This window comes from Hesperophylax consimilis, chromosome 26 (genome assembly GCF_061612785.1).
Source record: "Hesperophylax consimilis isolate HC1 chromosome 26, BYU_Hcon_1.0, whole genome shotgun sequence".
NCBI classification, from domain to species: domain Eukaryota; kingdom Metazoa; phylum Arthropoda; class Insecta; order Trichoptera; family Limnephilidae; genus Hesperophylax; species Hesperophylax consimilis.
This window is the reverse complement of record NC_142861.1, coordinates 15,486,787-15,513,772: the sequence shown is the minus strand read 5'-3', so window position 1 is coordinate 15,513,772 and position 26,986 is coordinate 15,486,787. Positions and strand designations below refer to the sequence as shown.

The following is a 26,986-nucleotide window of genomic DNA, read 5'->3' as shown; positions in this document are numbered from 1 at the left end:
AACAGTGTTTGTAATTTATCTTTTTTACGTGTGAGTCCATAACAACAACCGTACAGTGGCCCTCATCAAGTCGTCCGCTGACATGGAAGGACGTACACAATCCTAGCAAAAGAAAGAGAAGTCACAGTGACCATTGACCTCCTCAAACCAGCGTACCTCACCCTTGAACCCAAGACAGATGCAACGGCACCGGCACCGGCACCAACCCTTCCTACGACCATCAACAAACGGGATCGGATTCACACCACCTTGTGCTGCTTGAGGGAGATTCCTGTAGTAGTACGACGCAACGCGTTCGCCGACCCCAGCCTGTGTTGTGAACAGTGTTTGTTAATTTTGGTAATTATTCGGAATCGCTGGACAAGGATTATATGAAATATTTTTTAATAAAACCTTCTGAGTTACCTTAATTACTTTAAAAGGAATCTGACTGCATTTGGGATATTTTTAATTTTAGCATTTTAATTTTTAATTACGTAAATCGATAATTCACTTTCGTTGTATGGGATGACAGCTTGAATGGTTTCTGTTGATAAAATTTTCTTTTGTTTCTTTTCCTGATACGAGTGGCTATATTTTTTACCATGTGCAAATACTAGGTAGGTACTATTTTAGCCGAACTCGAAAAATAAAATAAAGATATTTAGGTATGTTTTATAAAATAGAAAAATTAAAAAAGGTGAGGTTATTATAGGTTAGGTTGGATTATTATAGGTTAGGTTCGATTATTATAGGTTAGGTTCGATTATTATAGGTTAGGTAGGATTATTATTAGGATATAGGTTAGGTTGGATTATTATAGGTTAGGTTAGGTTAGGTTGGATTATTGTAGGTTAGGTTCGATTATTATAGGTTAGGTTGGATTATTATTAGGATATAGGTTAGGTTAGGTTGGATTATTATTAGGATATAGGTTAGGTTAGGTTAGGTTGGATTATTATTAGGATATAGGTTAGGTTAGGTTAGGTTGGATTATTATTAGGATATAGGTTAGGTTAGGTTAGGTTGGATTATTATTAGGATATAGGTTATGTTAGGTTAGGTTGGATTATTATAGGTTAGGTAGGATTATTATTAGGATATAGGTTAGGTTAGGTTAGGTTAGGTTGGATTATTATAGGTTAGGTAGGATTATTATGAGGATATAGGTAAGGTTAGGTTAGGTTGGATTATTATAGGTTAGGTTGGATTATTATTAGGATATAGGTTAGGTTAGGTTAGGTTGGATTATTATTAGGATATAGGTTAGGTTAGGTTAGGTTGGATTATTATTAGGATATAGGTTATGTTAGGTTAGGTTGGATTATTATAGGTTAGGTAGGATTATTATTAGGATATAGGTTAGGTTAGGTTAGGTTGGATTATTATAGGTTAGGTAGGATTATTATTAGGATATAGGTAAGGTTAGGTTAGGTTGGATTATTATAGGTTAGGTTGGATTATTATTAGGATATAGGTTAGGTTAGGTTGGATTATTATAGGTTAGGTTGGATTATTGTAGGTTAGGTTCGATTATTATAGGTTAGGTTCGATTATTATTAGGATATACGTTAGGTTAGGTAAGGTTGGATTATTATAGGTTAGGTTAGGTTGGATTATTATCGGTTAAGTTAGGTGTGTTGGTTTAGGTTAGGATATAGGTTAGGTTAGGTTAGATTGGATTATTATGGGTTAGGTTAGGTTAGTTTAGGTTTGATTATTATAGGTTGGGTTACTATAGTTTAGGTTTAATAAAACAATAATTATAATAATACCTAAATTATTTCTAATTTAATTTATTAAGTAACATAAAAATATTTTATTTTTCGAGTTTGGCCAAAACAGTACCTAACTAGAATTTGCATTCTGAAATGATTCAAATTCTAGCTACTCGTATCGAATACCAATCAGAGAAAATCTCATCAACAGAAATCATTCCAGCTGTCATCCCATACAACGAAAGTGAATTTTCGATTCACGTAATTAAAAATTAAAATGCTAAAATTAAAAATATCCCAAATGCAGTCAGTTTCCTTTTATAGTAATTAAGGTAAATCAGAAGGTTTTATTTAAAAATATTTCATATAATCCTTGTCCAGTGATTCCGAATATTTACCTTAATTTTTTATCGGCAAAACCATGGTAGGCACCCCGATTCCGAGGAGTCCATGGTAATCCGTAGTCCGTGCAGAGCCGGGGCGTAGGTATGGTAGGCCCGTGTAGCGGCGCAGTGGATTAACGGCAGGGTGCGACGTGGGGGAACCGGCCATAGCGGCCGGCCGCCTCGGTAGGCAGCAAGCAGTCCAGGGCTCACAGGTTGGTCACTGTAGAACTGCCAATTGATGGCTGGCCTGAATTTCTTCCCGCTGTCAATTATATAAGGTGAAGAACATTCCCAAAAATTCTAGTTGCTATGGCTATTAAAAATCGTCTTTGATTTGACTGCGTCCCTAATTCCCATGCAGAAATAATGCATAAATACTCCTGGCACTAATAAAAACAATCTTTGAAATTTTCATTTCGAGTATAAAAGGTACGAAATTTATTTTTATTTTTTATGTACTTATGTAGATTGTTATCAAGTTTAATTTTTAAAACTCCATTTTATCCAACAGGTTTATAATGCCTTCAGAGGGCGAAATAGCTATCACGCGTCAATATAATTACACAGCATCTACAAAGAAAACAACAAAAGCTGAAGAAATAAGCAACAAGATCCAGAAAGATGTAAAATTATACCAACTAAAAATAAGAATAAATGGTTTACGGAAAACAAATAATCATATCATGCCCAAAATAATAATACGCAAGCACCCTTCAAAATATCTTAAACATCGAGTCAGTAATCACCGCATACTATGGATACGTATATTCAATGATAAAATACGGAATAGTTTTTTTGGGAAACTCAGTAAACGCCAAAGATGTTTTTATCATCCAAAAGAGGTGCCCACGAAAAATTACAAACTCTGTTCACCGGGATTCATGTAGACCAATTAAAAAAAATCTCAATCTTCTGACAGTGACGGACATATATATAATGGAGTTATGCCTGTTAGTTCGATCATCTCCAGAAAAGTTCCCACAAAAATACCCAACACATAAACACGCTACAAGGTTCACAGCAAACTTATAAATCCCAAAAGCAAACAAAACTACATTTCAAAAAAAGACCACACTACATGACCATTAAAGTATATAACAACCTACCACGCAGCATCAAACAAATAACCGACTTACTTAAATTTAAATCAACACTAACAAAATTTCTTTTAAACAAATGTCACTACACCTTAAATGAATACCTTACATAAATTAAATACCTCTGTTTTTTTTATTTTTTATTTACATACATTTGTTAACATCTAATTGTTGGATTATGTAATGTAATATAATGTGTATTTGTTGGGTTAGCTGGAAGAAATAGGATGTAACCTATAAGCTATACCCTTTGTACTCTTTTTGTGCAATAAACATTTTTTTGAATTTGAAGAAAAAAAAACTAGAGGATTGTGATCCATTAACCCAATGCTACCACTCCTGTAAATTCCATGGAAGAGTTGTATTCAAATCTCTTAATATGTTAAAACCTAGTGCAAATGCGATTCTATATTTAATTACTTTATTACTTTAATAAAAAATCTATTAAAATTTATTTTTGTTTTATTTATATACACTAGAAATTGATTACAATTAATTATCAACATCTTATATTCCGCTAACGGTGACCGGATAAATCATCAAAATCATAATTCATCACATCTTTCAAAAGTTATATAAAGTCATGGAAAGTGATGAAACAAAAACTTTATTAACTGGCTTAGGATAGGTTAGGTTAAAAAAAATCATTTTCATCGTTTCTAATGACTTTATATAACTTTTTAAAAGTGTGTTGAATTGTCATTGATTTATCATGGAACCGTTTGCTGAAGGGAATGTATATGTTTTTTCAAAATAACTTTAATAATTAAATTTTACCACCTTTACAGAGTTAATAATTTTTCACATGCACCTCCCCATCCAATAATTGCATACTGAATTTATGACAGGACTAGCGCGTAATATACTTTTTTTAAATTATCTAACTTAAGGATATTTCTTAAGGCGATGCCATACGTAGTAATGCAAAATCATGTGTTTTTGGTTTGAAAATTTGGTCGCCTAGAAATGTTTCAGATGCTTCAATTAAATACTGCGAGTAGAATACATCTTGGCCTTTGAAATAATCAAGTAGTTTTTAGATATTTATATAAGCCCAGAAAAAAATAATGTATAAGGCCTATGAAAACTGCTTTAAAGTTCAAAATATCCTACTTACGAACCCATTTTTGGTTATGATTTTATTGTATAATGTGGCAAAAAGGCACTTTTTGGCCATGTTTTTTTCTTGCAAAAATCAAAACAGGCGGATGGTGTTGAGCGAGAATTTAAACCTTATCGCCATCTACGTAAGGGTTGTTATTGGTAGCGGCTAAATTGAAAATATTACACGACGTAGTGCATCGCCTTAATTTTTTTTTATTTTTAATTTCCTTTATTTTTCCCAATTTTTACATTAATTACATACAATATTATATAAATCAATACGAATAATGGGAACCCACTAAGGCGCAGCCTGTGCGTGGGTAATATATTTAAATTATTATTTTGTTGTACCTAGAAATAAACAATAATTATAATATAAACAAGATTACATTTTGTCTAAGCGGTTTGTATAAAAAGTGTTTATAATAGTGTATAGTGAAGTTATAAGTGTTTAGTGTAATATATGGTGAATATTTTATGAGAAACATAAATTGATACAAATTAAATAAAAAAAGTTTCAACTGCTGGATCGAAAAGCCATAATTTTAATTCTTTTAAATATTGAGGATGTTTAGTAATCACTTGAATATTTTTCGGTAAAAGATTGAAAGTACGAGGTCCAATGAAACTGCAGTGTGTTTGCATTAATATTTAATTTAATTTTGATATTTAATATTTTATATTTAACATTTAATATTTCCGTATTTCAAAGATCTTCTTTGGAGGTCTAAAACAAAGGCAAAAGAAATGGGCTTCAAATATGTCTGGTACAAAGACTGTAAAATAACTAACTAACTAACTAACCATGACGCCGTTTCTCGCAGGGGCAGGCAGAGAGGACGGACCGCCAAACAACTCGGTCTTGGCACACACTACTTGCCTCATTCACATGACATGGCTCGACTCGAGTATCTGATTCACTTAATCGTGCCAAAATAATGATTAGGAAAAATGAAGGTGACTGGCAAATACACTACATTAAACATTCGGTTGACCTTAATAAATGGATTAGTTTCTTTGATTGAGAGCCCCACTCTTACCGGTCATTCACTGGGCCGATTCCCCCAATATTGGTGAAACATATCTTATATGCTTATTTTCGCACTGTAACAATAATAACCTCCTACACTTTCAATAAAAGGTTGAAACCCTCAGTGATAGCCACGGATTAGTGGAGCTCTCATTCAAGGGAAATAAACATTTTTTTGTGTAGTATAAATTATAAAATGTCTATTAACATTAATCTTGTATATGAAGAACAAGGTGATCAAATCAACCCTCTTACTACATCAGATGTCAAAATTTGCAAATATCTTATAGCAGAGGTAAAAAACACTACTATTATGCACCAAAATATAAGGTCAATTAATAAAAACTTTAATGAACTCCAGATAAAGCTTAACCACCTAAATATAGACTTATTCTCATGGAATATATAATTATTCTCATGGAATGTTGGTTGTCAAATATTTATACTTCAAAATTAATAAATCACTATCTTCCTTCAATTCGACAAAACATGATAGCCATAACGATGGAGTCTAAACTCTAAACTCTTCTAGAAAATATAAGACAATGTGATTCACATAAAATTTCAAATACAATGTAAAAACTTGAATCAAAAATAAGAATAGGGCAATAAGAACCGGTGCATTCACAAAAATTCGTAGTTATTAAAAAATTTTAACACGCTTAACAAGTTCACATACGTCTTTGTTATATTTCATATGTTGGTCTTTAATTACACAAAGGTACTTTATTTCAGTAGTTTGGTTTAAAATGGTACAAGAGAATTTTTTTAAAACTTTATTTATCATCATTTCTTTACACATATAATACATAATAAAAAAAACAGTATATAAAAACATAACATATAATAACAAATAGTATAAACAAGAAATGAAAACCCACGAAGGCACTGCCTGAGTGTGGGTAATATAAAAACGTTTACTATATTTTCAAGTAGTTTCATAGCTCATGAACGTAAGGATTTTAACACGAATGCTGAAGACATCTGGGTGACTGTTACGATTAATAATTTCATAAAAATTCATTTATGCTGTGTTTACATACCTCCAGGAGTCAATCACTCACAAAATATAAATGAATTCATGGATAAATTATGTGAACTTCGAGGACTACATCACGATGATCATTTTGTCATATCGGGTGATTTCAACTTACCTCAAATTAACTGGTCTTTAAGTAATGGTAATAATATGCAAATTACGAATGGCTCTAAATCTGAAATTATTTCCAAACTATCTGACACCCTTTCATTTACTGATCTATCACAGTACTGCACCTTTCCAAATAATAATCATACATACCTAGACCTTGTTTTTAGCTCGATCCCTGTAATTGTATCAAATACTGACCAGTATCTCATCCCTGAATGTAAACATCAGAAAAGCATTCTTGTTGACATTAACATATCTCTGGAAACTCCTATGGTGGACAACAAACGAACAATTAATCTTTTTAGGAAAGCTAACTATGAAACAATAAATAACGTCCTTAGTAGTATTGATTGGGATGCAGAATTTTTAAACCTATCAACCAATACTGCTATTGACCGCTTTTATACAATTTTATATGAAATCATTCGATTAAAGGTCCCGTCAAAGGAAGATCATATTAATAATTCTTATCCCTATTGGTTTAGTCCAGCCCTAATAAAACTGACTAAGGAAAAATATAAAGTGTTTAAAATGTGGAAAAGGTGGTCCAATCCTTTAGACTACCATGAATTCTGTATCCTTCGATCAAGGCAAAAGAAATTGTCTAGAGAATGTCTTAAACAATTTATAACAAACGCTGAACTTAATATATCTCGTGACCCTAAAAACTTTTGGTCTTATGTTAAAGGAAAAAGAAATAATTCTGGTTTGCCTCATGTTATGAAACTGGGCGAAGTGACTGCTGAAAATCCTTTCGCAATATGTAACCTGTTCTCACAGCATTTCGTCTCCACCTTTAATTACAACACTATTTCCGATGTACACTCTACCAACTATCATTTTGACAATCAAGTTAATATCTCCTCGGTATCAGTTTCAAAACAAAAAATAGAAAAAATAATCGATACTATTTCTAGCTCACTGGGTGCGGGTAGTGATAAAATTCCGGCTTTCTTTATCAAAATGTGTAGCAAGGTAATCTCGAAGCCCCTATTATTGCTCTTTCAATCCTCATTGAAAGAAGGTATCTTTCCTGATCGTTGGAAGAGTGCTCTCATCACACCTGTTTTTAAGTCTGGGGCTAAAAATGATGTCCAGAACTATCGACCGATATCTAAATTACCAATCTTTAGTAAAATTTTTGAAAAAATTGTTCATGAACAACTATATAACTGCATCGAGTCTGTAATACTCGTGAACCAACATGGCTTTATGAAAAAAAAATCGGTTGTATCTAATCTTGCCATTTTCATTGAAAATATTACTAAATCAATGGATGATCAAATCCAAGTTGACGTAATCTATACAGACTTCTCAAAAGCGTTTGATAAAATTGACCACAGTCTTCTTTTGTCCAAATTACTAGCTTTGGGAATTCATGGGGATTTATATAGATGGTTAGTCTCCTATCTTAATGGGCGCACTCAGGGAGTAACAATAAATGGCTTCATCTCTGAGATTGTAAATATACCCTCAGGTGTGCCCCAAGGATCTCACCTTCCCAGGTTCTTACCGTTACTGTTTACAATTTTCATCAACGACATTATAAAATGCTTTAATTATGCAAATGTTCTACTTTTCGCTGATGATATGAAAATATTCCTGCCTATTAATTCTATAATTGACTGCTTTAAACTACAAGAAGATCTGTATAGGCTTAATGATTATTGTATCCGCAATCGTCTCAACATGAACACTTCTAAATGTTATGTAATTACCTTCACTAGAAATAAAATTAAGTTTGACCATAATTATCATATAGCTGGCCAACTACTCAAAAAAGTTACACAAATTCGTGATCTAGGTGTTATACTTGACAGTAAACTTACATTTGAGGCTCATATTGATATTTTTTTTTTTTTTTTTTGTAATTATTTTTTATTTTTAATAATATGTTTACATGGTACATAATTAATTTTACATCTTGGGTTTTTTTACTACTCTTCCATTGAAAGCATTTGCTTGTGTATGGAAGGGGAGTGTACATAAATGTTGTTGTTAGTTAGTACTTAAATAATTCATTGTACATAAATGTATGTTTGCTGTAGTATTTTTTTTTGATAGTAGTGAAGGATAATATATTAATATAATAAATTTAAAAAAAGAAGTTATGGAAAACTAAGGATATTTGTGAAATTAATTAAGTGGCAGTAGTTTTTTTTTCAGAATATTTTTAAAGTGTCTCTTGACAGAGAGCAGTATTCGGGTTTTATCATTAATGCTTCTGATTTCTTCTGGTAGACGATTGAAAAAGGTTCTTCCCTGGTAAGTATAGTGATGTTGTGCAAAAGACGTATTTAGTTTTGGGCATAGAAAAACATGTCTAAGTCGCGTTCTGTTTTCATTTAAAAATTGATATTTATCTTTTTCTTTTATAATTTGGATTAGTGAGTTTTTAATATATAGGTCTTTAAATGTAGGTACTTGAAATTCTTCAAACAGGCGTTCTGTTGGGTAGTCAAAGGGTTTTTTTAATATAATTTTAATAATTGTTCTTTGTATAATTTCAATTGGAAGAAGGTTACATTTATACGCGGATCCCCAACTAATAATAGCGTATTGTAAAGTGGATTGAACTAAGGCATAGTAAATTATATATAGATTTTTTATCGACAGAAAGTTTCTAATTCTTAGAAATATATATATTAATTTTCTAATTTTGTTTACTACTTGACATATTTGTTCCTTCCATTTCAGATTTTTATCAATAATTACTCCTAGATATTTAATTTTATTTGTTGTTTTTAGTACTGTACAGTTTGATTTGCAATAGTTTTGGCTGTGAATTTTAGTATTATTATGTATGACAATATTAAAATTTTTAGGAGTATCATTTGTATGGATTGCAAATGGAATTACAAATGTCTTTTCATTATTAAGTGACAGTAAATTAGTGTCGAAAAAATTCTTGAGCGTGTTGATGTCTTCTGTGGCCTTTAACTCTACTTTTTCCCAAGTCTTATCACTTATTATTAATACTGTATCATCAGCGTATGACGTAATTTGACCATGTAAAGGTTGAAAAAAAATATCGTTTACATATATAGTAAATAGAATTGGTCCAAGCACTGTACCTTGGGGGATTCCAAAGCTTGTAATCTCTTGATCACTATTAACACGATTGATTTTTACTACTTGAGGACGGTTTTTTAAGTAGTCGGTGATCCATTTAATCGCGTTGCCTTTTATGCCGATATTATTCAATTTTTTTAATAGCATCTCATGGGATATGCTATCGAATGCCTTTCTAAGGTCAATAAATATACCCGCACATTTTTTACTTTTATCTAATGATTCGTAAATGTATGAAGTTACGTTAGCAATAGCATCTTGTGTGCTGAGAGATTTTATAAAGCCAAACTGGTTTTTGTGTAATATTTTATTAATATCTAGAAAATTTACCAATTGTTTTTTTACTATTTTTTCAAAGATCTTTCCTATATTAGAAATAAGACATATTGGGCGATAATTCGTTGCTTGATGTGGATCTCCAGATTTGTAAATAGGTGAGATTATTGTGGTTTTGTAGTTCATTGGAAAAATTCCAGTTGTTAAACTTAAGTTTATTAAATGAGTGATAGGTTTTATTAAGTGAGGTTTCATAGTTTTTAACATGTGTGTTGTAATAGAATCAAAGCCGGGAGACGAACCTCCTTTCATATTTTCTATTATTTTCGAAATTTCACATTCTGTTGTTGTTTCAAACATTGAAAGTATATTACGTTTCTGTATATTTTTATTTTTATGGTTTTCTTGGTTTGAAGGCTTGTGAATATTTTTCGCAAGATTTTTCCCAACATTTGCAAAGAAGGAATTAAATATGTTTGCACATTGTTTAGGCTGTATATTGGCATCTATAATTTTTTTATCATGTTCAATGTACTTAATGTTTTGTGTTTTTTTTGTATTTTCTATGGCGAAATTAACAGTTTTCCACATTTGTTTATGGTTATTTTCTGAAGATGATATTTTATTTTTAAAATACTCTTCTTTACTTTTTTTAATATAAGATGTTAATTTATTTTTATATTTTTTATAGAAAATATATGTTTTTTCATCTTGGGGATTTTTTAAAGTTATTTTGTAAAGTTTTTCTTTATTTCTGATAGATATAATAAGTCCTTTGGTAATCCAAGGCTTTAAACATCTTAATTTTGATTTTATGTGTGTTGTTATCTCAGTTGTCGAATTTTTAATGTGTTGTGACATAATATTTTCGAAGTTAGTTGAACAAATTTCAGTATCATCACTGTTTAAAACATTATTCCAATCTTCCTTTTTTAATTTTTCAGAGAGAATAGTCATATCTATTGTTGATTTTTTGGTTATTAAATTATGTTTTTTATGTTTAATATTATTATTATACAGAAGTAAGCATGAGTGATGATCAGTTATGTTAGTTTTCCAAACAATTGATTTTATTTTGTGAAGATCTTTAATGTTTACATTTGTCCAAATGTGGTCTAAACAAGATGGAGTATGTTCTTTTATTTCCCTAGTATTTTTATTTATGCAAGATATAAAATTTTGTTCAGTCATACAATTGATGTATTCATTTTTGTTATTATTTTCTATTTTTTCATTAATATTAACGTTGAAATCTCCTACGACGAAGCAAAGCTTATTTTTTAATTTTAATAATATGTTTTTGAGGTCATTTATAAACGTAATAATACTCGAGCCATGCGTTCTATAGATAGCTATTAGATAGTATATTGATTTGCCGAGTTTGAAATGTACTTCGATGCAGTTTACTAAATGTATTGGGTGTTCTATTATGTTAACAATACTAAATTTATTGCTTGCAAATATTATTATTCCCGAATTTTTATTGATGTCTACTTTGGTAGAAATATAGTTGTACTCAGGTAAGTGATAAGACGGTGATTCAGCGTTCGTAAATGTTTCGGATAACACTATAAAGTCCGGTTTTTTAATTAAATTATTTATTTTTAGAATTAATTCATCTAAATTTTTTTGAGCGCTACGGATGTTTATGTGCATAATAATTATATCATTGAAGTTTTTAGAAATAATTTTGTTACACGAATCGGTACATATACATTCGTATTCTTGAATTTTAATATTTAACTCTAATTCGTTACTTAAGAAATCATCCATTTAATGCATTTTCGGTTGTATTTTACAAAATTATTTTTAAGATTTTTATTCAATGTCGTAGTTAATTCTTTCTTTGGCTAATTTAAGCATGTAAGATCGGAACTTACATGTTTCGCTGTTTGTTCGGTGGTCTACTTCATTCATTTTACTGTTCAAGGAGTTTATTTCTTTCTTCTTGTTAGCTGAGTTGCAGTTAGCGCATTTGGGTGGCAGTTCCAGGGATTTACACTCGGAGATGGGATGATCTTCTGAATAGATTGATTAATATATGATTGTTAAGAAAGCCCTTAGAATGCTAGGATTCTTATTCCGTATTGGAAAAGAATTTAATAATATCATAACACTTAAAATATTGTATTTTTCTTATGTTCGCAGTCATCTTGAATTCGCTTCTCCCATATGGAATCCTCAATATAATATTTACATAAATCGCATTGAAGCCATCCAAAGAAAATTTGTCCATCATTTAAATTTCAAACTAAATTCAAACCTTGACGTAAACAGCTCGATGGACCTTTATGGACTTAAGCCATTAAAAACTAGAAGAGACTCCGCAGATATAATATATCTCCATAAAATTATCAATGGCTTTATTGATTGTTCTCCCCTTCTGTCTGAAATTAATTTTAGAGTCCCGAGCGTTAGAACTAGAGAAAAATCACTTTTTCATCTCCATAAATGTTCTACTAATATAAGACAAAATGCGTTTATATTCAGAGCCTGTAGTATATTTAATAAGAATTTTAATGATATAGACATATTCTCAAGTAATTTAGGAACCTTTAAAAGATATGTAATAACTTACATTAAATAATTTTAAATATTCTACTTGAAGTTATCATGTTATTGCTTTGAATCCTTTCCAGTTACTTACTTTCCAATTTATACTCATGTGTTCAATTTAGTTGTAGGTATACATTTATTATATTGTTATTATTGCTATTGTGTAGTGCTTTTATTGATTGCTGCTGTGTTGAAATTTTACAATACATTTTGTTTTGAATTTTAGTTGGTTATTAGTATATCAGTTAAATTTAAATTTTTGAAATTTAGCTGGTTATTAGTACCTATATTAGTATATCAGTTAACTTTAAATTTTAATTTATTTGTGTTCCTAGATCTGTTATTATTTTTTATTTATTATTTACAATTTTGTATTTTTTGTAAATTTCTCAGGCCACGGGTACAGAACCCTTAGTTTCTTGTTTTAATATTTTTTATTATTATTATAATTTTAAGTGAAAATCTGTTATTGGATTTTATCTTTATTATTTAGTTTATTCTTATATGTGTAAATAATCTGTTGATTTTCCCAAATAAAAAAAAAAAAAAAAAAAAAGTACCCAAAGTATAAAATACATAAGTAGAATAAGCAAAAACGTTTTTTTGTTTTTTATTTGTTTTTAGTTATTATAAAAAGTAAAGAGAAAACAATATGTACCAACTACAGTTTAGAAAGTTATAGCAAGTGAGTTGTAGAAGGATAGATAAATTTATAGAAAAAGCGTTTCAATATCTGCGTCTTAGCTATTACAGATAGTTTTGTAACATTTTTTTATTGTGTATAATAATTTCAATATTTTAGGTAAGTTTTATGTTTATTTATTGAGAAGGGAATATAAATAGTTTTTTGGACATTAATTGATAGAAGGTTTGAATCAAAGGAGTATTTTAGGATTTGCATTTATTTTTTTTAGTTTTCCTTTACAATATTCCAGTCCTGACCCTTTACTATAATGACAGTGTCATCCGCGTAAGAAATAATGATTCCATTGACGTTTTGTTTAAAAATATCGTTAACATACAATATGAAAAGTATTGCACCAATACAGTGCCTTGTGGTATTCCAAAATCACTTTTTACAACTTGATATCTTTTGAGCCAATTTAATGCTCTACCATTAAAACCCACATTGTATTAGTTTGACATGAGATATGCTGTCGAAAGATTTTGGAGATCAACAAATATACCAATGTACTTCAAAGACTTATCTAAAGCGTGATAAATGATTTTGACGAATCTATCCACATCTCAATATTATGACTGAAAGACTCCTCTCTTGAATTCCACGTTGTATTTTATATTTGTTCTTGAGCCCATAAACATTTTTATTTGTTTTTACTTTATAATTTTGCACTTAGCTTTATTTTATAATCAGCTTTAAATGTTTTTTTTCTTCAATGTTTCTGGTTTTCACCTTTCAAGGGCATGATTTCAGATTATGGAAAGAGGAAAAGTGAATTTATTATTATTTTGTTTAAATTGACAAATTTCATAATTATGGAATATTTGAGTTCAAATTAGACTTAGAAGAGATGGTATGGAGAGGGGGATAATAGAAGGCATTCCTATGTTCTTCTTTACTCTATAAAAAGTTTTGATCAAATACACAAGAAGTAAGGGAAAATTGGACTTACATCGGTCACACTGACATGCCCGCAACGCTCTTTTATTGGTTTACCTCTTCAATAGGAACAACATTATGATTACCTGAAGACATTTTCTTGATAGCCATTGCAGCATGTACTGGTGTTGGTGTTTAATTTGGCAAACGGTAGTTTCTTAATTTCCTCCTGGACATGTTTATTGGAGTTTTCGGGAGGTTGGAAACTCTGCTCCAAGGGTGTTCTCTCTGCGAGGAGCCCTTTCATCTGTCCCGCATAGATCAGGCGGTGCTTGTTCAGATATGCCTCAAATACACAGGCAAAATATGAATTCTCATCGACAGGAGCTTCCGTGTCTGGCTATCTCATTGGGTCATCTTAAAGAGAGAAAATGACCAGATTAGTGCGGGACATTAAACATCATACTCTGCCCCTATACTGGGCTACTTTAGCGGTATCCGTCCATACCAGGTTCAGCCATTTCTCGCACAGCCTGTGGACGCCTATCCTCTGGAATTGCCGTCAGTATTTCATGTGGGAGTGATGTCTTCTGACCTTAATAAAGGTTTGTATATTAGTGACGACCCAGACAGCATAGATAAAATGTACATTTGTAAAGATCTGATGCGTACACAAAGTCAATGTGAACCTGGAACCCGGTTTGATGTTATTTTCACTTGATTTTAAATAATAATAATAATACCTGACTACATGGACTGATCAAATTTGGGACCCCAGGAACTTGAGAGTGACTTATTGTTAGTTTTATGCCTTTCCCCTGGATTATCTGCTGGCCATAAGCAGAACATATCGTCGCATTAATTCGTAGAATGCGTAACCACCAAATGTCAAATTTTACAGGAGGTACAAAAAACCTCGAGGTGAAAAAAGTGAAAGACGGGTCATTGTTTTAATATATTTCGAAATTTATTTTTAATCATTTAATATTTGTAAGTAAGGCTTTCTATTTCAAATCGGAGTTAGGTAGTTTACATAAAAATTGAGAATAGAGATACATATTTTACAACAGATACATAATTTTCTGCGAACAGTTTTATGAACAATTAGCAGAAGATTTGCGAGATAGGAATTATACATTCACAAAATAAAACACAAAAATACAGAACTGCGATATTTATTTTATGAATTACTCAGTAATATCCTAATTGACTTTTATATTTAGTCTCAGTATGTAAGAATAACAGGATAAATATAATAGTACTTAGTACACAAAGCATAAAAGCACAATATCAATAGTATGAATAATTTTGAAGTTAAATAAAAGTTTGAAATTTGATCCTTGTGTGAAATGTAATTCTATGATTTACATTTTTTTACATTTCAAACTAGGATCAGAAAAATTTTAAAATGCAATCTATCTGGAAAAAAATTAGTAAAATCAATAAATTCTTGGGCAATACCTCTATTAACGTACTCATTTGGCATAATTAAATGGTCCAATACAGATTTAGATAATTTAGAACGATTAATTAGAACTACACGAACAAATTTTAATTGCCATCATCCAAATTCATTTACAGAACGAATTAATTTACCTAGAAATTTAGGAGGTAGAGATAGTAAAAATAACTTCTTTGAATCACAATCAGGTAGAAATGCTTAGAACTTTTTTCCATACAAAAGCTAATAGTTCAGAAATTGACAAAATAATTTTCACCTTTAAATTTATACGACGAGAATGTCAACATTTTTATAAATCCCAACCAGGAATTATCAGATTCCTGGTCATATAAAATTATTCACGCAAAACACTTCAATTATCTTAACCAATCGTACGTTGACAAATTTTCGTCAAACAAATCGTTGAGTATTGTAGAGTTGAGCGCAGAAAAATAAGGATTTATGCTAGCCATTCACGATAGAGTCATTAATAATCAAAATTATAGGAAGCATTTAATCAAATAAACTTTTATCATTGATGTTGCTATTTTAAATTCCTGTAATATTCAAAAATCTGTATCTGAAAAAATAAGAAAATTCACAGATTTAGGAAATGAGATTAAGAATTTGGCATTCTCAGACTATAGGTACAAATATTACCATTATTTGTTATTTCGGCTACTGGCATTAATATTTATTATATATTGGATAATTTGTATAGCGCCGCTTTTGTGAGATATCACCTCAGGGGCGCTTAGCTCTCTCATTCAAAATTTAGGCGTAATAGATATGTCAAATAATTTGAATGTAAAAATGCAAAAATCAGCCATTTTAAAAACATATAAGATTATGAAAGAATTTTTAAATATTTATATTGTAGGATCAGTAATAGGTCCACTTAGGAGTTCTACCGAGCCGAACCCTTTGATATGAAAATATCTGGAGTCGGAGAATTATTTTCCCATTTGATCTCTGGTGAGTTGACGTGTTGTTCTTGTATTGAATATAACCCCTCGATCTGGTCCCCCAATTATAAAATACATTCAGATTCAATAGAAAAAATTCAACACAAATTTCTATGACACGGTATTCCCATTGAAAGTATAAACTATAATTACTTAACAAAAAAATTTAATTTACTAAAACTCTCAGATCGAAGAATTATATCCGACTGAATATTTGTGTTCAAAATTGTAAATGGTAGTGTAGACAGCATTTAACTTCATTGAATTTCGTGAACCCATTAGAGCTACTCGTTCTTAAACTCTATTTGATTGTCACAATTCCAAGAGTGAGCATTTCAAACACTCGCTTGTACCTATTATACATGAAGTCAGTAATAGGTATGCAGATGTAGCGGATCTGTTTAACTGCACAGAAGCTAGGTACAACAAGGCTTTACTAGCATATCTTCTCAATCTAAATCATTATTAGTAATTGACTTACATTGTATTAGTACAATGTAAGTCTAATCATACTTGATGATAATATCTTGTATGTACTTGTATCTCTTTCTAGTATTAATTTTATACTTTATATCGTCATTTTATGATCAAATGCCACAATTAATTGTTATTCTGTGACATGAATATGGTATATTTACACCGTTGATATTCAATAAATAAATTGTTTTGTATTTAGTATGCTTATATAATGCATAATGTGGATTGACTGGATAATCATTTGTGGAAAAGTGTGTGGAAGTGTTTAGTTTGTCCTGTGGGGAAGATTTAACCCGGACCTAAAGTCGGAAAATATAAAAACTAGACCTGAAAAGGTAAATAAAATAAATTATGTATTCCAATACGTATGAAATTAAGATTAAATTTTAATTAATACAAGAAATAATGATAAATAACAAAGTAATTTTTAGCAAATATAAATGAGAATAATTTTTTTAAATGATAAACTAATATTTATAAGACAAGGTTTTATGCATTGCATAAAGGATAAAACATAATTATAAGCAATAATTAGTCGCCTGAAATACTAATACAAATTGAAAATATCTCCCGAGTAAAAATAAATGCCGTCAACGGGAATTGTACCCGTGCCTTCTGATGTCCGGTCTGGTGATCTGAAACCACTGAGCTATGTCGGCTTATTTCCAACCCGCCAAATGATTCAATATGTACTAGTACCTCAATCAACAATTACTGTTTATTATATTTTTTCACCTGTAAACAACCAACTTTATTTTTGTAGGAAAGGCTTTGTTAGTGCTAAATTTCTCACTTAATGGCGTCGAGAAATATCATATCTGCAGCGGCATTTATTCTTACTTGGGAGATATTTTCAATTTGTATTGCTTATAATAATTTATTATAAATAAGGAGAATAATAATTATTATATAACGAGACTATTTAGGTGCATTTTTAATGATTTTAATTATGCGGAAGGTTATCGTAGAAGGAGTGGTAATCCTTTTCTAATGTCTGTTTTAAGTCTTGTAAATGCTGGTACTTTTCCTTCTTGATTTTAATCCTTTCCGTATACACTATACAGGGCTGGCTAATCTTTAAATTGGATGCCTTGTGTGTTAGGAATTCTTTCCGGTATTGGGTTCCAGTTGCTTTGAGGATGCCTTTCTTTGTTAAATCATTTTCCTTGGGTATATTTTATAGCTTTTAGATCGGTAACAACTGGATCGCCAGCTCTCTTTCCTGGCCGAATGGACTTATACAATTTCAATGATCTTTCTATGTTTAAAAAAAATCGTGACATAAATATTTCAGCTGATAAGGAGATTTTACACAATTATTACGTTCTTCAGAATTTAAAAAATCAAGAGTGCAGTAGAAAGTACAGCGTTGCGATTCTGGTAAGTGCAGCCATTGCTGTACAAAATACTTTCGATACTTTCTTTGGTTTCATATTTTTTCGATCTTCTGTTTCGTTTTGGTTAATTGTCTTCATTTTCAATAGAAGCGTCGTCACCAGGTAAATTTGAACCAACTACTGAATCACATTCGTTTGATACAATAACTATAAGCTGCAGGTTTATCAGTGGAAGGTACAAGAGAGACCTCCTTCGAAGATATTATTGATGTATTAACCGAATTATAGTCATGGAGAAGAATGTCGGGAACAAAAACTGCAGATGTTGACTCCAGGTGTAGATCTTCTTCGGCGTAAGGAACAATTGAAGGTGGGTCTTTGTTAGGCACTTTTGTAATATTAGCCGAGGATTGGTCAGTAACTGTTTGCTCTTGGTGAAGGTCTTCTTCATTGCAAGTAAAGATGGCGGTGTTTTCAACGGCAAGGTTTGGATATTTGTTAAGTCTTGGAAAATTTTTAACAAGTTAGAATCATGACCTATATCTTCAGCAGTCAGCAGAACACAATCGGTGGCTACAGTCGCAGTGCTTGGAATCATCACTGGCATGATTTTTTCCAGATCTGATGGCAAACATGGGTTATATAAATGTACATTAGTACTAAGTCTAAATTTTTTGAACTTGTGGCAACTGAAATTTTGTGCAATTTTATGGTTTCTCGAAAATTTTAATTGAACGTGGTAGTCGAATGTAATTTAATTTAACGTGGTAATCGAATGTAATTCAATTGAACGTGGTAGTCGAATGTAATTTAATTGAACGTGGTAGTCGAATGTAATTTAATTGAACTTGGTAGCTCTTGATACTCTTGTATTGATGATGTCTGGCTCAGCTACTTTGCATAAGCGTTTTTATTTTTTTTATTTTGCGTTATGGTGGAAGCTGGCTGTAATTTCACAATCACAATTCTAATACTGATCTGATCTAAGTACAAACATAGGTAGGTACCTACTTATTAAGTAAATTTTCATAACTATGAATTAAGTATAATTATAATCATATTATGAAATATTTCAATCTCCCTAGTTAGATATTCAAATAAATTCTGTAATCATTGTTTGTATCTCACGAAAACGGCGCTATATAAATTAGCCAAATATTATAGATAAAAAATAAGACAATAACACTGGTCTGCAACGTTTTTTTTCTTTGAAATAAGAGGTAATTCCCATGTATTTTTGGTTGCTGAATTCGCGAAAATTATCAAAAAAATTCCATTACGTAAGGTTTTTCCGCAAAACGCAAAATACTGTGGAATTGCCTATCTTAAGGCGCAAAACGGGGTTTATTGCCGAAATATATATTTTTTATTATTTAAAACTTATTATAAGATAATATTTAGTTTTATAGACTGAAACAAAACATTTAGTAACTCATGACGATAAAATTAGTCAGCTTTGAATTATATATATTGGGATTTTCCATAGTAAGTATTATGAGAGAATGCCGGAATTCCCAAGGTGCCCACTCCCTTCTATGCCCTTTCATTAATTTATTTCTGTTCCAACTTTCGTAACGTGCGTTTCAAAAATGACATCAAGAGGTTGTGTAAATTCTTCTGAGAGTTTTTGCTATATGTGTGGTGAATTTGTAGTGAAAAAACAACAAAGAAATATTACAGATTTTATTAAAAAAGTATATTTTGCGTATTTTGGTGTGAAGATAGGGGACCAGGACAAATGGAGTTTGTTCAGGGTGTGTTGAAGGCCTTCGAATGTGGTCAAAAGGTAAAATTAAATCTTTTTGTTTTGGTGTTCCCATGATTTGGAGAGAGCCTCGAAACCACAGCGGTGACTGCACCCCAAAGCCTGGAAGATTTGCCATCAGAAAGTGAATCAGAAGAAAGTTCTAATGATGAGTTTCAAGTAGGCGACTCCAGTGGACCTCAACAATTTTCTCAAGCTGAATTAAATGACCTGATCCGAGATTTGGGACTCCCAAAAGAATCTGCTGAATTACTAGGATCCAGACTGCAAGAGAAGAATTTATTGACACCTGGAACTTCTTTTGCTTGGTTATAAGAAAACATTTTGAGCCTTATTTTTCTCAAGATGGTGAGCTAGTCTATTGTTCCGATATTAATGGTTTAATGTCCACGTTCAAAGTTTAACATATAGCTGAAAATTGGAGACTGTTTATTGATTCCTCGAAAAAAAGTATAAAAGCTGTTTTACTTCACAACGGGAATAGGTACGCATCAATACCCGTTGGTCACTCAGTGCATTTGAAGGAAACTTATGGTAACTTGGCATTGATCTTGGATAAATTAAATTACAAGGAATTCGAGTGGACAGTGTGTGGGGATCTTAAAGTAATTTCTATGATACTTGGACAGCAAGGTGGTTACACAAAATTTCCATGTTTTCTTTGTGAATGGGATAGTCGTGCCAAAGCTAAACACTGGAACCAAAAAGTGTGGCCGAAAAGAACATTGAAGGTCGGAGAGAAAAACGTGCACTTTGAATCTTTGGTTGATCCTAGAAAGGTTCTTCTACCACCGCTCCATATCAAACTTGGGATGATGAAGCAGTTTGTGAAGGCATTGCCAAAAGATGGCAAGACATTTAAATACCTTTCAAGCAAGTTTCCTGGTCTGTCTGAAGCAGAACTGAAGGAGGGAGTTTTTGTTGGTCCTGACATTCGTAAGCTGATGAAAGATAACAACTTAGAAAATGTGATGAACGATGTTGAGAGGTCAGCATGGAATTCTTTTAAAGATGTAGTTACGAAGTTTCTAAGAAATCAGAAGGACCCGGACTTTGAAAATATCGTAGAAAATAATATATGTTGTTCAATTTTAAAAATCTGGGATGCTCAATGAGTTTAAAACTCCATTTTTTGAACTCCCATTTGGATTACTTCCCGGAAAATCTTGGTGCAGTTAGTGAAGAGCAAAGTGAGAGGTTTCACCAAGATATCAAGGAAATGGAGAGAAGGTATCAAGGTCGATGGGATACAAATATGATGGGCGACTACTGCTGGATGCTGCATAGGGAAAATATAACGTCCCACAAATGAAAAAGCACAAAACGAAGGTTCCAAAAAAAAAGCAGATTTTATAAAGACTTATAATTGTATATAATGTAAATAAAATAAATTACGATTAATTTTTAAAAATTGGTCTACATGAATCCCGGTGATCAGAGTTTGTAATTTTTCATAGGCACCTCTTTTGGATGATAAAAACATCTTTGGCGTTTACTGAGTTTCCCCAAAAAGTTTTCCCCTAAAAGTGTGGATATCCATTCTAACCATCTAAGCGTCCCTATCATAATCTTACTCTTTACGCTTACATCAGCCTTTTATTCTTTGGCAATCTCCATCATTTCCACGAGCATTCATAGTTTTACACATGTACGCCTCATGGATTTTATTTCTACAGCACTCAGTCCATAGAGCGAAATAACCATTAAAAAGAATTATTTTCCATTTCCGATTAATGTATCAACCTAATGAAATATGTAGTTGTTTTTCGTTGTTATGTAATTGATACAAAGTGTTTCATATAATAAAATGTTCCCATTAACCGTGTGGCTGGTATCTAGATATTTACCAAAACAAGTTAGTTGGGTAATTAAAATCCTCACCTTCCGGCGGTGCCCAAACTCCCATTGCCGGGGTCCCTCCTACAGTAGTCCGAGCTGGGTGACACGAAGACCAGGTATTGGGCTGCCTGCCGACAGGGCCCCGCGCCCCCGTAGTGCCCTGCCCCGCACGTGCGCACGCTGCACGAGCCCTGACATGCCGTCACACTTACACGCGATGCGCGGGGAACGCTCGGCAATCTGAAAAAATACAAACGATGGGAGTTGAGAAAAACACAACAGAAATTGTATATCTAATCCTTCCTCTAACACTCTAACACATTTTCATTTCCTCCCCAACCTTTCCCCAGCCTCACAACATACCCCACTTGGAGATGCTATAGCTTCATTGGATTCAGACAGCGGGGAGCAGTTGGGACTCTTACGCAGAATTCACACAAAACATACGAGTTCGGCTCAGTTCGCCATGTTAACAATTTGATTAAAACTATAGCTGTGTTCATGAGATTTCAAATCAAAGCAGAATTTTGATACTTCTTGATGAAATTTCGCACACTTGACTTTTAACAAAAGAGGAAAAATATATCCATGGATGTGATTATGATATTTTCACGGCTAAAAGTATTTTCGAAATTTGTTACGGGAATAATGCCGTGTTACTCTACCTCCTTCCTTAGCCAACGTTACGGACAGCGTCACAGTGTCCATCATCAGGGCAAATGTGTAATCGATGAATGCTGTCACGCTGTCCCAAACGTTGGCAGAAGAAAGAAAACTTATTTGATATTGCAGTACTGAAGCAAATTACCCATATACCAAATGCAAACCGTGAACAAAATTTCGTCAAAAAACGTGGTATGTTGAATGTAAGAATTATACCTTTCGTCCAACTTTTGCTATTCTGCAAATTAGCTAGCGCAATATACGGCTGCAGTTTCTCCAGCTTTTCTTCCAGTGTCTCTTTGGTGTTATAAGCCTTCCTATGTTTACTGCCTGCTCTCTGTTTTCCCTTCTTTTTCCTCTTCGGGCAAGAGTGGCCACATTCTCTGTTGTTGCATTGGGGTTTTTCAATTCTGTATCTTTACTCAATGAAGTAGTCAGTTGGACTTCCGTAGATCCTTTTACAGGGTTTTCCGTAGTCGCAGGATCTTTGCTTTTAAAAAAAAGTCTTGTTCTGGGCCAGAATAATAGAAACATAGAAGGCCAGAGGAACAGGCCCTTGACATGGTATGCATCAGTGCTGCAGCGCTCAGGTCGTAGACAAATGATTGTTCTTTGGTGCATGAAAATAATAAAAAAACACGTTAAAGAAAAAATGTGATGTGACGGCAGAACGTTACACAAAAGCGTTACTGTGCACAAGACAGTTTAGACTACAAGCTATTTCGGCTTGTGTGGCCCACCGCATTTGAGGCAACGCCGCGTCTTGAATTTACATTTATTCCTTCAGAAGGAGCAAATATCTGTCGACCCTGAGCCACCGCCACGACGGGCTGATCCACGAGCTCTGCCATCAGAGCTCTAGCACGGTCCACAATGGCTGATAACTGCACTGACTCTACTTTTGGCAGCGCGCGCAATTCGCGTGATACCATTGATGGCAGTTCTATTATGAATGCCTTCTTCAGGAGAGCATCGGACGAAACACCTGCTAGCTTATCCAGCCTCCTCATATCCGCCATGAATACATCGACCGGTTCGCCGTGCCATCTGCCATTGTATAATGTCGCCCTCGCCATTAAAACACCGTAACAAATCCCTGAGTTTGAAATTCGGCCTCTACAATAATATGCCGAAATAGCTTGTAGTCTAAACTGTCGTATTATGCACCGAGTGACGCTCTGCCGTAGCTCTATTGTTTTATGTGCCTCTGCGGTTACGTTCACCGCTTTTACAGTGGTACCTTCTTAACACCAAAACAGTTTATTTTAACAACTACTCAACGAAATTTTTTATAGCGGCCGTTGCCTAGGGGTTTGTTTGGAAATGTTTATAACCATAGCAACTAGTTCTTCACCTTATATAAGCGACAACGGGAAGGAATTCAGGCCAGTCATCAATAAGGAGTTGTACAGTGAACATGTGAGCATTGTGGTTCCCCCGCGTTGCGCCCTGCCGTTTTTCCGCTACACGGACCTACCATACCTACGCCTCGGCTCTACGCGGACTACGGATTACCATGTTGAGCAACGCGTTCGCCGCCCCCAGCCTGTGTTGTGAACAGTGTTTGTTATTTATTTTTTTACGTGAGAGTCCACTAACACAGGCTGGGGGCGGCGAACGCGTTGCTCAACCAGCCGAGTATGTTTCATGGTAACAGTGGTGGGCACCTCGATGCCGAGGAGTCCATGGTAATCCGTAGTCCACGCAGAGCCGTGGCGAAGATATGATAGGTCCGTGTAGCGGCGCAGTGGAGAAACGGCAAGCCGCGAGGCGGAGGAACCGGCCATAGCGGCCGATGCTAAGATGTTTGTTTGGAAATGTTAATAGCCATAGCAACTAGAATGTTCGGGAACGTTTTTCACCTTATAAATTATATTGTGTAAACGGCAGCGGTGAGGAACTCAAACCATTCATCAATTAGCAGTTCTATAGTGACCAAGTTGTGAGCACTGCGACTGTTTGCTATCTACTGCGGCGGCCGGCCGCTGTGGCCGGTTCCCCCTCGTTGCGCCTTGGCGTTTTTTCCACTGCGCGGCTACACGGACTTGCCATACCTACGCCTCGGCTCTGCACGGACTACCGATTACCATGGATTTTCTCGGGATTGAGGTGCCCACCATGGTTACCTAGCCTGTGTTGTGAACAGTGTTTGTAATTTATCTTTTTTACGTGTGAGTCCATAACAACAACCGTACAGTGGCCCTCATCAAGTCGTCCGCTAACATGGAAGGACGTACACAATCCTAGCAAAAGAAAGAGAAGTCACAGTGACCATTGACCTCCTCAAACCAGCGTACCTCACCCTTGAACCCAAGACAGATGCAACGGCACCGGCACCGGCACCAACCCTTCCTACGACCATCAACAAACAGGATCGGATTCACACCACCTTGTGCTGCTTGAGGGGGATTCTTGTAGTAGTACGACGCAACGCGTTCGCCGACCCCAGCCTGTGTTGTGAACAGTGTTTGTTAATTTTGGTAATTATTCGGAATCGCTGGACAAGGATTATATGAAATATTTTTAAATAAAACCTTCTGAGTTACCTTAATTACTATAAAAGGATTCTGACTGCATTTGGGATATTTTTAATTTTAGCATTTTAATTTTTAATTACGTAAATCGAAAATTCACTTTCGTTGTATGGGATGACAGCTTGAATGGTTTCTGTTGATAAAATTTTCTTTTGTTTGTTTTCCTGATACGAGTGGCTATATTTTTTACCATGTGCAAATACTAGGTAGGTACTATTTTAGCCAAACTCGAAAAATAAAATAAAGATATTTAGGTATGTTTTATAAAATAGAAAAATTAAAAAAGGTGAGGTTATTATAGGTTAGGTTATTATAGGTTATTATAGGTTAGGTTGGATTATTATAGGTTAGGTTCGATTATTATAGGTTAGGTAGGATTATTATTAGGATATAGGTTAGGTTGGATTATTATAGGTTAGGTTAGGTTAGGTTGGATTATTGTAGGTTAGGTTCGATTATTATAGGTTAGGTTGGATTATTATTAGGATATAGGTTAGGTTGGATTATTATAGGTTAGGTTAGGTTAGGTTGGATTATTGTAGGTTAGGTTCGATTATTATTCAATTCAATTCAATTCAATTCAATTTGTTTATTAATTTCAAAAACATTACAAAGTTTTTCATTTCAAAGCGTTTTTAAAATAATTTTTATAATAAGAATTAAAAGATCAATATTTACAGTGTGTATATTAACTATATCAGTGATAATAGAGCTTGCCTTTTAAAGGAAGCTTCATTGATGGCAAACATGTCGATATCCGAATTGATTCTGTTCAACAGCAAGATTGCTCTCCCCACAGGCATGACCTGCAGGCAAGTTAGTCCTGAGTGACGGAGATAACCATCGGGAACATAGAAATGAATGCTCTCCATGATGACCGAGTTTTCAAACCATCCACGAATCAGTCTAAAGAAATGTGTAGCAATGCAATTATAGGTTAGGTTGGATTATTATTAGGATATAGGTTAGGTTAGGTTGGATTATTATTAGGATATAGGTTAGGTTAGGTTAGGTTGGATTATTATTAGGATATAGGTTAGGTTAGGTTGGATTATTATTAGGATATAGGTTAGGTTAGGTTAGGTTGGATTATTATAGGTTAGGTAGGATTATTATTAGGATATAGGTTAGGTTAGGTTAGGTTGGATTATTATAGGTTAGGTAGGATTATTATTAGGATATAGGTTAGGTTAGGTTAGGTTGGATTATTATAGGTTAGGTTGGATTATTATTAGGATATAGGTTAGGTTAGGTTAGGTTGGATTATTATAGGTTAGGTTGGATTATTGTAGGTTAGGTTCGATTATTATAGGTTAGGTTCGATTATTATTAGGATATACGTTAGGTTAGGTAAGGTTGGATTATTATAGGTTAGGTTAGGTTGGATTATTATCGGTTAAGTTAGGTGTGTTGGTTTAGGTTAGGATATAGGTTAGGTTAGGTTAGATTGGATTATTATGGGTTAGGTTAGGTTAGGTTAGTTTAGGTTTGATTATTATAGGTTGGGTTACTATAGTTTAGGTTTAATAAAACAATAATTATAATAATACCTAAATTATTTCTAATTTAATTTATTAAGTAACATAAAAATATTTTATTTTTCGAGTTTGGCCAAAACAGTACCTAACTAGAATTTGCATTCTGAAATGATTCAAATTCTAGCTACTCGTATCGAATACCAATCAGAGAAAATGTCATCAACAGAAATCATTCCAGCTGTCATCCCATACAACGAAAGTGAATTTTCGATTCACGTAATTAAAAATTAAAATGCTAAAATTAAAAATATCCCAAATGCAGTCAGTTTCCTTTTATAGTAATTAAGGTAAATCAGAAGGTTTTATTTAAAAATATTTCATATAATCCTGATCTGATTCCGAATATTTACCTTAATTTTTTATCGGCAAAACCATGGTAGGCACCCCGATTCCGAGGAGTCCATGGTAATCCGTAGTCCGTGCAGAGCCGGGGCGTAGGTATGGTAGGCCCGTGTAGCGGCGCAGTGGATTAACGGCAGGGTGCGACGTGGGGGAACC

General features: G+C 33.2%; 1 long non-coding RNA gene across 3 annotated transcripts; it reads left to right on the top strand.

The window, feature by feature from the left end:
- Nucleotides 1-673: 673 nt before the first annotated feature.
- Nucleotides 674-26,151, top strand: LOC149411186 (uncharacterized). 3 transcript variants are annotated; one of them, XR_016304877.1, is made up of 4 exons: nt 674-923; nt 1,467-1,584; nt 25,322-25,447; nt 25,920-26,151. It is a non-coding gene; the product is annotated as an uncharacterized LOC149411186 (long non-coding RNA). The 3 variants fall into 3 exon arrangements; XR_016304875.1 differs by having other exon boundaries at nt 674-928; XR_016304876.1 differs by lacking the exons at nt 25,322-25,447; nt 25,920-26,151 and adding an exon at nt 1,676-1,722 and having other exon boundaries at nt 674-928; nt 1,467-1,628.
- Nucleotides 26,152-26,986: the final 835 nt, after the last annotated feature.